Below are 9,372 nucleotides of genomic sequence, written 5' to 3'. Positions count from 1 at the left end.
TATCAGATAACAGACTGACCAATCAGATCACTCTATCTGTCCTCAAACCCTGGGACAAGGACTCACTGAAGCACTGTTACCGACCAAGTATAACTTACAAGGCCTTAGGGGTAAGGATGAGGCTGAGCTCGGCAAACCCAGAAGGAGAATCTGGTGCCAGCTACCATTTATGTTACGTAGTCTGTCCACGAGAGATTAGGATGAGTCTGACTGGAAAACAGACTTGTCTTCTCACTGGTAGGTAGAGACAGACTGGGATGACCAACACTGGTAGGTAGAGACAGACTGGGATGACCAACACTGGTAGGTAGAGACAGACTGGGATGACCAACACTGGTAGGTAGAGACAGACTGGGATGACCAACACTGGTAGGTAGAGACAGACTGGGATGACCAACACTGGTAGGCAGAGACAGACTGGGATGACCAACACTGGTAGGTAGAGACAGACTGGGATGACCAACACTGGTAGGTAGAGACAGACTGGGATGACCAACACTGGTAGGTAGAGACAGACTGGGATGACCAACACTGGTAGGTAGAGACAGACTGGGATGACCAACACTGGTAGGTAGAGACAGACTGGGATGACCAACACTGGTAGGCAGAGACAGACTGGGATGACCAACACTGGTAGGCAGAGACAGACTGGGATGACCAACACTGGTAGGTAGAGACAGACTGGGATGACCAACACTGGTAGGCAGAGACAGACTGGGATGACCAACACTGGTAGGTAGAGACAGACTGGGATGACCAACACTGGTAGGTAGAGACAGACTGGGATGACCAACACTGGTAGGCAGAGACAGACTGGGATGACCAACACTGGTAGGCAGAGACAGACTGGGATGACCAACACTGGTAGGCAGAGACAGACTGGGATGACCAACACTGGTAGGCAGAGACAGACTGGGATGACCAACACTGGTAGGCAGAGACAGACTGGGATGACCAACACTGGTAGGTAGAGACAGACTGGGATGACCAACACTGGTAGGTAGAGACAGACTGGGATGACCAACACTGGTAGGCAGAGACAGACTGGGATGACCAACACTGGTAGGCAGAGACAGACTGGGATGACCAACACTGGTAGGCAGAGACAGACTGGGATGACCAACACTGGTAGGTAGAGACAGACTGGGATGACCAACACTGGTAGGCAGAGACAGACTGGGATGACCAACACTGGTAGGTAGAGACAGACTGGGATGACCAACACTGGTAGGTAGAGACAGACTGGGATGACCAACACTGGTAGGTAGAGACAGACTGGGATGACCAACACTGGTAGGCAGAGACAGACTGGGATGACCAACACTGGTAGGTAGAGACAGACTGGGATGACCAACACTGGTAGGTAGAGACAGACTGGGATGACCAACACTGGTAGGTAGAGACAGACTGGGATGACCAACACTGGTAGGTAGAGACAGACTGGGATGACCAACACTGGTAGGCAGAGACAGACTGGGGTGACCAACACTGGTAGGCAGAGACAGACTGGGATGACCAACACTGGTAGGCAGAGACAGACTGAGATGACCAACACTGGTAGGTAGAGACAGACTGGGATGACCAACACTGGTAGCTTGAGCATGTGAAGGGATGAAGAGGTCCAGGTGAGACAGGACACCAATGCCACTACAGGTATATCTCCATGGACGATGATGACCAACATAGCAGAGACAGTTGGGATGACCATTTCAATTCCCAGGCAATTCAGGAAGTACAATTCCAATGACCTCCAATACTTTTCAATGAGGAATTGAGTTTTGGATGACCTGAAATGATTGGAATTGAAATGGAATTGACCCCAATCCTGGTAAAGAGGAGGTTTGGCGACGTCCCAATACTCCAAAACAGGGGACACCCTGTCTTCATAGCCAGTGAAGAGCACAGAGACAGACAGGGAGCCGTTGAAGCCCCCATAGCACAGCCCAGTAATGTGGTACTGGTCTGTAGCTTATCTGATCTGTCTCATCACAGCTTCGTCATTTTTGCAGCGATGTAGAAGTGTTCCGTGGTCTAGAAGAGGAGACAGACAGATAGCTTAGTTTATGTCTGGTAACACATTTACTTGTCCAACAATAATCCAATGAAATGCAACCACACAAATCAAATATTATTCTTTTAATGGACATCCTACAGTAGATTGAGGGGTAAATTGTTGAATGATATTCGTGGAGATGTGAAGATGTGTGAGTAGATTGGAGAGGGAGGAGGGAGGGAGGGAGGGAGGGAGGGAGGGAGGGAGGGAGAGAGGGAGCCCAGTAAGTGGGACAGGGGAGAGTAGCTTAGGATCTGTCTCATCACAGCTTCGTCAGGTTTTTTGAGAGATGTAGAAGTGAGGGTCAGAAGAGGAGACAGACAGAGGGAGAGAGAGTTTAGAGTCTGGTAGAGACATTTAGGGACAGTCCAACAATAATCCAAGGGAAATGCAAGAGGGAGACAAAGGGAGAGATAGAGGGAGTTTTAAGGGACAGAGAGAGGGATTGAGGGAGAAATTGGAATGATGAGAGGGGAGAGAGGGAGAGAGGAGGGACAGAGGGAGAGGGAGGGAGGGAGGGAGGGAGAGAGAGAGAGAGGGAGGGAGGGAGGGGACAGAGGGAGAGAGAGAGGGAGGGACAGAGGGAGGGACAGAGGGAGAGAGAGAGGGAGAGAGAGAGGGAGGGACAGAGAGAGAGGAGGGAGAGAGAGGGAGAGAGGAGGGACAGAGGGAGGGAGAGGAGGGACAGAGGGAGAGAGAGAGAGGGAGAGAGAGGGAGAGAGAGAGGGAGAGAGAGAGGGAGGGACAGAGGGAGAGAGAGAGGGCATGTTTTAGATGCCGTGGTAGAGATATGTATCAGTATTCATCTCATTGTAAATTAACACAATAAAGCAAGTAAAATAACCAGTCTCTTCCTCTCATTAGATTACAGGAGGGGTTAATCAGGGGTGGGCAAACTTTTTGACTTGAGGGCCACATCGGGATTTTTGGCTCGAGGGACATGTTATTTTTGGGGGGATCAATTGTTTGTTAAAGTCAATTTGCGGGGCCTCCCGAGAGGCGCAGTGGTGTACATACCTGGGTTCAATCCCAGGCTGGGTCACAGCTGGCCGTGACTGGGACACCCATGAAGCGGCGCACAATTGTCTCAGTGTTGTCCGGGTTAGGGAGGGTTTGGCAGACCAACATGTCCTTGTCCCATCGCGCTCTAGCGCTCCTGTGGCAGGCCGGGCGTAGTGCACGCTGACACGGTCGCCAGGTGTACGGTGTTTCCACCAACACATTGGTGCGGATGGCTTCCGGGTTAAGAGGGCATTGTGTCAAGAAGCAGTGCGGCTTGGTTGGGTTGTGTTTGGAGGACGACGGCTCTCGACCTTCGCCTCTCACGAGTCCGTACGGGAGTTGCAGCGATGAGACAAGACTGTAACTACCAATTGGATACCACAAAATTGGGGACAAAAAAGGGATACAATTTAAAAAAGCTATATTTATATATAAATGTATTTATTTTGTCTTGAGGGCTGGACTAGATACTTTAACTCCTCCACTTATCTTCACACTTCATTTCTGACCCGTTGAGAATGTCTTTGTATTTTCTCTTCCCAAGCTCCTGCAACAAGCTCCTTCAACAAGCTCCTGCAACAAGCTCCTTCAACAAGCTCCTGCAACAAGCTCCTGCAACAAGCTCCTGCAACAAGCAAACTGACAGCGCTGGTCCTTATTTTCTTCCATTGAACTGAATTCACCTCAACTGACTTCAGGTCTTCATTCATTATCTGTCCAAGTGTGTGTGTGTGTGTGTGTGTGTGTGTGTGTGTGTGTGTGTGTGTGTGTTCGTGTGTGTGTGTGTGAGAGAGAGAGTCAGTCAGTCACAGTCCAAACCTTGTCGAACTCTAACCAGAAGGCTAACTCCTCCTGCCCTGCCTAGCAACTCACTGCAGTAGGTTGTTCTCCCTACCCGGGGAAGCTTTGATCCCACATCAGGCTTAGAAGACCTTCACACGTCCCAAATGGCACCCTTGTCTCTATATGGTGAATTAAATTTGATCAGGGTCCATAGGGATCATAGGGCTCTGGTCAAAAGTAGTGCACTATATAGGGAAAATGGTGTCATTTGGGACAAAATCCATTCTCCTTCACAGGTTGTAATTTTAAGGAGTTCAAGAACAAACATGTAGCAATACTGCCACCTACAGGACAACCTGTGCACGTACCTTCATGTATCGTTGGCTGGTTTTCACACCTGTCGTTGCATACAGCCTGTCTTTCATATGGGACCATGTCAAATTCAATGAACATGATTACTGCCCTACCATGAATGTGACTATTTTAATGTACTGTACTTGTGCTGCCTTGTACTTTAACGTCTGACTATTGGCTACAGTGGCCTAAGGCAGTTCCAGACCATTCATTCTGCTCCAGTCATGAGTATCCTACTGTAGTTTGAGCTGTGTTTGTGTAAACAGGTCATGTTGTGCTGTTGTTAATGCTGGGAGGAAATCTCACGCTACAGGGACTCACAGCTGTGGCCCTCCTCCCTGAGCTCCTACTGCTGCTATCCCTCCTCCCTCCCTCCCTCCCTCCCTCCCTCCCTCCCTCCCTGAGCTCCTACTGCTACTATCCCTCCCTCCCTCCCTCCCTCCCCCCTGAGCTCCTACTGCTGCTATCCCTCCCTCCCTCCCTCCCTCCCTCCCTCCCCCCTCCCTCCCTCCCTCCCTCCCTCCCTACTGCTGCTGTCCCTCCCTCCCTCCCTCCCTCCCTCCCTCCCTCCCCTACTGCTGATGTCCCTCCCTCCCTCCCTATTGCTGCTGTCCCTCCTCCCTCCCTCCCTCCCTCCCTCCCTCCCTCCCCCTCCCTCCCCCCTCCTCCCTCCCTCCCTCCCTCCCCCTCCCTCCCTCCCTCCCCCTCCCTCCCTCCCTCCCCTCCCTCCTGCTGCTGTCCCTCCCTCCCTATTGCTGCTGTCCCTCCCCCCTCCCTCCCTCCCTCCCTCCCTCCCTCCCTCCCTCCCTCCCTCCCTCCCTCCTCCCTCCCTCCCCCTCCCTCCCTCCCTACTGCTGATGTCCCTCCCTCCCTCCCTATTGCTGCTGTCCCTCCCTCCCCTCCTCCCTCCCTCCCTCCCCTCCCTCCCCCCTCCCTCCCTCCCTCCCTCCCTCCCTCCCTCCCTCCCTCCCTCCCTCCCTACTGCTGATGTCCCTCCCTCCCTCGCTCCCTCCCTCCCTCCCTACTGCTGATGTCCCTCCCTCCCTCCCTATTGCTGCTGTCCCTCCCTCCCTCCCTCCCTCCCTCCCTCCCTCCCTCCCTCCCTCCCTACTGCTGATGTCCCTCCTCCCTCCCTCCTCCCTCCCTACTGCTGATGTCCCTCCCCCCCTCCTCCCTCCCTACTGCTGATGTCCCTCCCTCCCTCCCTACTGCTGATGTCCCTCCCTCCCTCCCTCCCTACTGCTGATGTCCCTCCCTCCCTCCCTCCTCCCTCCCTACTGCTGATGTCCCTCCCTCCCTCCCTCCTCCTCCCTACTGCTGATGTCCCTCCCTCCCTACTGCTGATGTCCCTCTCCCTCCTCCCTCCCTACTGCTGATGTCCCTCCCTCCCTCCCTACTGCTGATGTCCCTCCCCTCCTCCTCCTCCTCCCTCCCTCCCCTCCCTCCCCCCTCCCTCCCTCCCTCCCTCCCTCCCCCTACTGCTGATGTCCCTCCCTCCTCCCTCCCTCCCTCCCCTCCCTACTGCTGATGTCCCTCCCCCCTCCCTACTGCTGATGTCCCTCCCTCCCCTCCCTCCTCCCTCCCCCTACTGCTGATGTCCCTCCCTCCCTCCCTCCCTACTGATGTCCCTTCCCTCCCTCCCTCCCTTACTGCTGATGTCCCTCCCTCCCTCCCTCCTCCCTCCCTACTGCTGATGTCCCTCCCTCCCTCCCTACTGCTGATGTCCCCTTCCCTCCTCCCTATTGCTGATGTCCCTCCCTCCTCCTCTCCTCCCTACTGCTGATGTCCCTCCCCCCTCCCCCTCCTCCCTCCCTACTGCTGATGTCCTCCCTCCTCCCTCCTCCCTCCCTACTGCTGATGTCCCTCCCTCCCTCCCTCCCTACTGCTGATGTCCCTCCCTCCCTCCCTCCCTATTGCTGATGTCCCTCCCTCCCCCCTATTGCTGATGTCCCTCCCTCCCCCTCCCTCCTCCCTCCCTACTGCTGATGTCCCTCCCTCCCTCCCTCCCTACTGCTGATGTCCCTCCCTCCTCCTTCCCTATTGCTGATGTCCCTCCCCTCCCCTCGCTCCCTCCCCCTCCCCTACTGCTGCAGCATCTCCAGTCCTCTGTGGGACAGAAAGAGGGACTTACCAACAGATGTATGGATAGACAGGCAGGCATGGCCGACAGAGGGACAGAAAAACAGTCAGACAATCAGACAGACAGACAAACATTCACACAGACAGTCATACAAACAGTCTGAAAGGCAAACAGTCATACAGACAGTCAGACAGTCACCCAGACAGACAGATAGACAAACAGTCAGAAAGACAGCCAGAAAGAGAGTTAGACATATAGACAGTCAGCCAGTCAGTTAGACAGACAGACAGACAGTCAGTCAGTCAGTCAGTCACCTGTTCTGTCATGTTTATATAGGCCTGTCACATCACCTCTTTGGAACTTGATCCCTCAGCCACTTCATCTGCATTCTGGGAATTGTTCACATCCTCCTGGACCACCCAAATATAAGCACACATACAGTAAACACACACACCAATTATTATTGTGCTGTAATACAGAACACAGCTGGTCTGACCAATTTGGCCTAGAGGCTACAAGTGGACCACTTCCTTGGAGGTGGGACCTCCAGCACCTGCCCTTCTTTGAACTCTCCCATACAGAAACAAACAGACAGGGTGATGAATGGGTTGTAGAACCTTACATCTGTGAAGATATATCCACCAAGCAGGCTTCCTCTGAACCACCTACACCTGTCTCCTAGTGGGACGTTGAGGATATTCTCTGGGATCTGAACCTGTATAAAGGGCTGTTTATAACGTGTGACATATACACACAGACACCAAGTATACATAACCTGTAGCCATAAAACCTCTTTCAAAATATGGACATTCATCTTGGTATGATCATCCATGATTAAGTTGATTTGAGTGGTTTGGACAGTTCACTCTGCCAGCGCGTGGCACCATCTTAAAGCAGCTGCGCCCTCTCTTCTCCCCGGTTCCCCGTGCAGACCCATGGGAAGAAGTTCAATTTCGGTGGAAGGAAAAAGGCCGACCTCTCCGTCTCCAGACGCCCCCGTCTCATCTCCCACCTACAACCATATTAGAGCCAGAGCATAACAGAAGCAGCCGTCGATGCGGCGACAAGGAATGCCAGAGAGAAGAGGTACCGCTGTTTCCGTTTTTGGAATACCTCCTTGGGCCATAGCCATAGGCTGCTGGAGACAGGGATAATCGGTCAAACTGAAACCTGTTACCGTTTACCGTTACCAGAGGAGGCTCGTGGAGGCGTTCATCACCCATCTAATATTAGAAACCTTGCAACGGCGCTGTCATCCCGAGCGCGCTTTACTTTATCACTGCCACTGGGTCTCGCGCGCACGGCGCACCAACGGATAATAGCAACAGGGGCCGAGCGACATATTTGTAAGTTGAAGGGAGCAGTGCGGAAATGGATATGGATGTTGGTCAGGGTGTCGGGTTTTTTACGCGGCGTCCGCCGCTCGGGCAGCTAGGCAGTGATATGCCGAGCCCTATTTTGAGTCGAGAATGGCCCGCCACCTGTTCCTCCCTGTCTGGCCGATCTGACTGCCCGTTTCCCCCGCCAGACACCGTCCTCTGACTGTCCTCTCACTCACTCCCTTGACTGTCAACCTCGGGTGTCATTCTTTCACGCAATTTAGCCGGAGCTCGGTAACCCACTGTCCATTATTGTAAAGCGGTCAAAGAAAAGTCCTATTCTATTTTATACCTGTCTGGATTCCGTTGTGCTCTCCTGTGGGATTTTACGCATTTGTCGGTGGAACTTTGGAAGGAAAACGGAAGTATGGCTGAGGCCGGGCGACCTGAGGGACCAGTGTGACGAGGCGGTAGAGGATGAATTTGGGGAGATAATAAATGTCGATCAGGTAGGAATGCCTTTCAGTACCTAGTCTACAATAAGCACCAAGCGAAAGTTGCCAATGGCAACATCTCACATGACGCGATAGACACTAACCTCATCAAGTGCTCCAAAAGATTTTGTTACACAATAAGAGTGTATGAGAACTTGTTTAGACATGAGCCTATGTAAACAGAGGTTGCTATCAGGAAATGGTCATTGTCTGATAACACCCTTTGAACTAGTTTTCCTCTCTCCTCCTCATAACAATATGTCACGGACTAAGTTGGTGAGAGGTATTATTAAGGTTTGTCCTTGCTAGTCAGGTCATGCAGATAGTCATAGGTACCAGTGGTGTCTCTGTCTGATAGATGATCTATGAACCACCCTGTCCACCCAGTAGGTGTTGTCACTTGACAGCTTTCCACCCCAGAGAAGGTAAGTGGTGCTTCACATCTTCCCCTCTCTCGCTTCTCTCTCATCTCTCCCCCTCTCGCCTTCTCTCTCTTCATCTATCTCTTCCTCTTCATCTCTCCCCTCACTCTCTCTCCCCTATCTCTCCTCCCCTCTCCCATCTCTCTCTCTCTCTCTCTCTCTCTCTCTCTCTCTCTCTCTCTCTCTCTCTCATCTCCCTCCATGTCTCTCATCTCTCATCTCTCATCTCTCTCTCGCCTTCTCTCTCCCTCACTCTCTTTCTCTCTGCCCCCTTTATCTCAAAAAGACGAAGCAGTGTATATTGTAAACACCACCAAATAAACAGATATATATTGGTGGCATTTACAATATTGTTTGTGCTCCACTGGTTTAACAGATATGGGAGTTATCAAAGTTTATGAATGGGTGGCAGGTAGCCTAGAGGTTAGAGCATTGGGTTACAATTTCTCCAGGGTTGCGCTGTTGATAATGGCAGACCCTGGCTGTGACCCTACTCTCTGAGGGTGTCCTGTTGGGATCTGCAAAACACATTTACAATCCACACGTGTGTATTATTACACACGGGTACATATGTGAAACTAGGCCAAAATGTAAGCACCCTCTGCCGGCTCTGCCCGGCGCCGTCAATAATTAATGTTTCTGCATTAAAAGCAGGGTCGAGTCTATTTTGCGCTCCACCAGCTGAATTAGGACGCACTACCAGCTACAGGATGGAAATAGAGGCTGGAAGCAGTTGCCTAACTCCGAGCCGTCCTCCACGGTGTGGGGGTTTCACATATCCTAGTTTGGAAGCTACCACCACTATCGTTACCCCTCCCACCTCACATTGCTCTCAGCTGACAAAGTTGTTGACTTTACCCTAAAA

The sequence above is a fragment of the Oncorhynchus masou genome, unplaced genomic scaffold, assembly GCF_036934945.1.
Source record: "Oncorhynchus masou masou isolate Uvic2021 unplaced genomic scaffold, UVic_Omas_1.1 unplaced_scaffold_1895, whole genome shotgun sequence".
Taxonomy (NCBI): Eukaryota; Metazoa; Chordata; class Actinopteri; order Salmoniformes; family Salmonidae; genus Oncorhynchus; species Oncorhynchus masou.
This window is presented reverse-complemented; position numbering follows the sequence as displayed.